Source organism: Protopterus annectens, chromosome 14.part0, assembly GCF_019279795.1.
Source record: "Protopterus annectens isolate FY-2018-M chromosome 14.part0, PAN1.0, whole genome shotgun sequence".
In the NCBI taxonomy this organism is placed as follows: domain Eukaryota; kingdom Metazoa; phylum Chordata; order Ceratodontiformes; family Protopteridae; genus Protopterus; species Protopterus annectens.
Window position 1 is genome coordinate 965,367,850 of NC_056748.1, and position 5,437 is coordinate 965,373,286.

Here is a 5,437-nt window from a genome sequence, read left to right on the forward strand (position 1 = left end):
ACTCATGGTTAGGATGGCAGGATAGTGAAGCAGTGTGATTGTCTGCTATTATGTAACTGTGTTCATATGAATGGATATTGTGCACCTCATCAATCAATGCCAGTATAAGACACATGCAGAGAAAACATATGGAATACAGTTCTGAAGAAGGAAAACAGGAGATGTTGTCATTTGAAGACCATATGCAGTTTATCGATATGCCAGATAGCCACACAGCACCTGGTGGTGCTGGAAACATGTATGATTGTACACATAGTCAAAGGCAGAAACAGATACTGTTAGTAAATATGTATTTATTTGTCTGTGACAAAATGGTTAAGGACAAATATTACTGGAGATGTAGATTGACGGGAATAGGGAAATGCTGAGGAATGGCAGTTGTTATCAATACAGCAATAGGACAACAACTGCAGTAATCAATGTTTCACCATTATGGCCCTGATGCAGAGAGACACTGACATATCATTTGTTAGCTACTCTACATTCACAAGCTGTGCAAAGTAGAGATGCACCACACAAGATGCTGCAGGATCTTTGTGATTCCTGGGATGTAGGATGCTCACAAGCCTTATCACAAAGAGTTTTTGCTCGACGCATTCATAAGTTAAGTAGAACACATGATAGTGACCCTAGCAAATATGACTACATGAAAGACTTTGCCACAGTGGCCAGTCAAGTTGAGACATGTTAATAGCAGGTTTCATGCAGAAGAGCAAGGGCCAGTGGAGCTACTGTTGCTGACAAGCACACCAAACCATTGTGACCCAAGTGCTGTATGGCAGTGGTTTACAGATGGTATATTTATAACCAAGGAATGGATCTTATGGCAGAATTAGAGTATTTGTGCTATCACTAGCTCACAGGGTGCAGCCCTGTATATGTGTGTGTGTATATGCGTGTTAGCATTAGAATAATAAATAATTAAGTTTTGGGATACAGAATTAACCCTGTTGGCATGGGTATGTGGGTGCTTCTGCCCCCCCCCCAAGAAAAATATTGTGTGTGTGTGTGTGTGTGTGTGTGTGTGTGTGTGTGTGTGTGTGTGTGTGTGTGTGTGTGTGTGTGTGTGTGTCTGTGCATGCACCAGGCAAATGGTGCAAAACAAGCTATATATAAATGGGATTCATATATTACCAGATGGATAACTCTAACAATTAATGAGTATTTATATCTCCAATATGCTATTTATTTTAATTCAGTTCTACCTGTGGACTACTGTTGAAAAACTATATAGGAATGTGCTCCTTTAATAAAGCATTCAGTTTGGTACCTGGCAAGAAGATATTAGGTAAGGCCCAAGGGCAAAAAGTCAAGACTAGAATGTCAAGATGGGTGAAAGAGTGGTTAGCTGGTAGGACATAAAGGATGCCAAGGGAGATGACCCTTCAGAGAAAGGATAGCAAGGATAGTGTGCTGCAGCGGTCAGTATTGCTACTCATGCTCTCGACATCCCTGACAAATCATTGAAAACTAAATCTGGGGATAACATCAAAGTAAGGGCCATAGTAGAAGACAGATTAGAGAATCTAATTTGTTAATAATTAGTTTGTTGTGGTTGCATTCGGTGATAAATAAATCAGTGTTTTGACTGTCACCATCGGGTCGATGAGTAACCAAATAACAGAGAAATAAAGACACATGCATTAAGGAAGAATATTGTACACAAAAGAAAATTTCAAAGAGGTGAGTGACACAAGCAAGAAAAAAACTAAAGGAGGAGGAGGTAGAACAACAAAAATCTGGAATAAGTACTCCAAATATCAACAGTGTAAGGTAGCTGGTATTTGAAAGAACATGCAGAGATGACTACTGAAATATCAGTTGTCAAAATTAAAAAAAATGCTAATTACAAACCACCTTCTGCTATCACTGGGGGTACCACTGATGCACATCATACCCCAGAATACCCTTCCACAAGCATCCTCATCTTTCAGTGCAAATCATCTCATGGTCATCTACAGGTAAAATCATGAGAAGTGTGCCAGTTCATCGGGGTCAATAGGGGAATAATGACATGGGTTACTTCAACATATCAGCTGAAAAGATTTGTTCCTGAGTTTTAAATGTGCAGAGCACATATATAAGTTAATGGCATACACTATATAATTATGTATGTGCACATATATAAGTAAAACATCAATCCAGACTTTGCTGCTCTGACTCACAAGTCTCTACTAGATGGTGATCTGGTATCATGTGTCAACCTCCCCCTGAGTAATGAAGAGGGGTCCACTATATGCTAATCTCTGAGCTCCAAAATATTTTGCTGAACCCAAGACAGAAGAATCACATTCAAGAGTCAGCCTCTAGTAACCTGACTACAATTTTAAGTGGATGAGTTTACCACACTAAGGAATTATTTGATTTGGATATAGCATGACAGGATGCTATTATAAATGGCTGAAGGAACCAAAGTGCAGCTGGCAGAATATGAGGCAAGGATCTTGCCTGTGACATTTCTGGAGCTGAAAACAGGAAATAAAATTGATTCATTTCCATGAACTTGGCATTTCCAGAATAATATTTAGAAATGAAAATAATTTTCATCATAATATGAACATTGCACTGCAGACCCTAGAAAATATATCTATATACCTATCTCCAGCAGAAACATTTTTTTTAATTCTTATAAGCTACAAGACTGTCATAGGTTCATAGGTTCATAGGATGATACTAGGCTATTGGCCCAGAGGCCCTTATAAGCCTAGCCAATAATTTTGCCCATGTTCCCTCAAAGTCAGCACCTGTTTCTCCTGTCCAGCAGAGACACAGGTGGGATCCCAGGGGTATATTTTCTGTTTACCATCCAGTCGTCCAGGTTCCTCTTAAAGAGGGCTAGAGAGGTACTCTGCTTGATATGGAGAAGGAGTCTATTCCACAAATGGGGGAGTCTTTGGGACACAAATCTATCCTGCCAGCAAGTTCTATTAATGTCATAAACCAGTTTAAGGCCTTGTGTGTGGGTTGCTTGAGTGGAGTTTGTCTTATGGATATGCAGCAACTCCATCAAGGTTGGGTCTGGGATGGCCTTGTTTGCCAGACACAGGTCACTTCTGAGCAGTCTGTATGAGACTGAGTAGAGGGACAGGGCTCTAAGCCTATCTGTATAGGATAGGTGTTTGAGACCCTGGATTTTCCTGGTCAGGAACCTCTGTGGTCTCTCCAACTGCTGCATGTGCTTGGCAAGGTACATGGTGAAGGGGGCATTGTACTCTACAATGGGACTAATAAGGGAGGATTACAGGGATGTTATGACCTCCTTGTTCCTGGATGAAATACCTGTATTTATGAGGTCACAGTATAAGACAACTCACTGATTTTTTTTTGGTTACACATGATGCTTTGTAGTTGATAAAACTACTATAAATTGCATTCTTTAACTTTCCTGTGTGCTGTGAGTTTGCATTCTTACTTTTATTATCTCACACATTTTGTCCTCCTTGCAATCAACTTGCTACAATTTAATAATACAGTAAAATGACCACAGGCTTATTGAATGCATGCAACATCACAAATAAACCCGTATTCAAAAAGTAATATCATCACATATTTATGTTCGGTTTTTGGGTGAAACTATACTTGCAACTTAATACAATGTGACCAAATTTAGGAGTGTATGATTTACTGTTTGCTAAACCATCCAATTTCAATGGTAATAGGGACACACAAGTCTGAGCTGTGCCATTCAGAACCATGAAATAACAGGCATGAGAAGAAAGACACAATGGTTGGCACAGTAAATGGACTTTGTCACTCAGAGAAATTTCAGACTGCATGCTGTCCTTCACAGATGATACTGCCTGATGCAGTCCTGAAATGGCACTAGTACAGACTGAAAGCAACTGCATTATTCACTGGCACAAGATATTTTTGTACTTAATGTGGTTGTAATTCTGTTCAGAATCAATGTTAGCAAAGGCAATCATTTTAATTATTCCCTCCTACAGTCCTCAAAGATCAATGTACTATGACAGAATTATATGTGGATTTACTCTATTACACTTTATTTCCTCTGAGCAGAATCCAAACATATACAAGTATTTACATATACATGGAGTGAAAGATATATATCTTGGAAATTAAGTTATATATACTTAAGGTTAATACTTTTTATATTAGCCATTTAACAACTAGCAAAATAATGTTTTCTACAAAACAAGTATCTTGATGTAGAATGTATGTTGATTTTTCTGGACTTGTCACATTGTAATTTGTTTCCTATAATATACATTCCAACCCCCTCCTTCTGTTTTCTGAAATCCCACCTTTGTGCTCAGCCTGTGACATCACATCATGTTTAAGCCAATGACATTGCAGCATTGTTCCATAGCAAAGAATGTTTCATAGCAAAAATAAAAAAGAGCAAATACCACTGTACTCACCTGGAAACCTTTCTGTAGACCTCTCGTGACAAAAATCCCACAGAGAACTAGACACTGTCTGTTTTTTGCAGATTGCAAAGCTGATGCGCAAAATATTTTTCTTCTACAAATCTAAAATATCTTCCAGATATAGACTTATGGAATGTTTGTTTCGCCTTCTTTTCCAGAAATGATGAACTGAGCTCCTGTTTATATTTCCTCGGTGCTGAAACCACTACTAAACATTTCAGTGTTGAATATATATATATATATATATATATATATATATATATATATATATATATATATTTTTTTTTTTCCCTTGACACTGTTTGCTTTTATTCACATTCAGTACTTACAATACTGTATTTTGAAATGCCTTCTTTAAAATCTGCAGTAAATGAAACCTCATCTACTTCTCTGAATAGATTCAGAGTTACTAACAGCAGAAGTAAAACTTCAACTTTCTGAGGAAGTAAATTTCTGGCCTGATGTAGCAGCTTCAGACAGGGAGTTTGGCTTTGTCTTCGGGAGGATGTGGCAGTGATGTCAGAGAGCTGAAAATAATAAGTTCTGCCAAGACTTGCTTGGGAAATTGTGCACACATATCCCTTAGTGAAGGGCTGAGCTAAATACTTGAACATATGCTCTTCGCTCCATGTGACAATGCTGTGATTACTTGGATATGCCAGAAACAGATCTACCATTTGTTTCTGCATGCACTGTTTCACTCATTTGTCTCCCTCCCCCAACACAGTGAAAATTTACAGAGCTACAATGAAAATCTTGTTAACTGTACACAGCAGGAAAAGCTTCAGTGTGAAAGAAACAGGTGTTAAATCAGAATGAGCTTATACAGCATGGCTTGCAAAATGAGAAAAAGAGATATGATTCAATAGCAAGACATGCTTCAGAAAAGGGGTCAGCTGGTATGCATTCTCTTCAGAAAGACTGATCTGGAAATCGATTCCACTTGTTAATATAATTATTATTAGATTAATATAATCACAATGAACAAAACATGCTGGAGGGATAGGTTCCTGACCCAGAGACTACCCATACTCTGGAATAGACTG

At 38.2% G+C, this 5,437-nt stretch overlaps 1 protein-coding gene across 1 annotated transcript in view; it reads right to left on the minus strand.

Moving 5' to 3' along the window:
- RASSF4 (Ras association domain family member 4) overlaps positions 1 to 4,940 on the minus strand; it is a 1,767,318-nt gene extending 1,762,378 nt beyond the window's left edge. Inside the window, exon 1 of the mRNA XM_044056757.1 lies at positions 4,383 to 4,940. The gene's annotated coding sequence lies outside the window, so the exon portion shown is untranslated. The remainder of the gene's footprint in view (positions 1 to 4,382) is intronic.
- Positions 4,941 to 5,437: the final 497 nt, after the last annotated feature.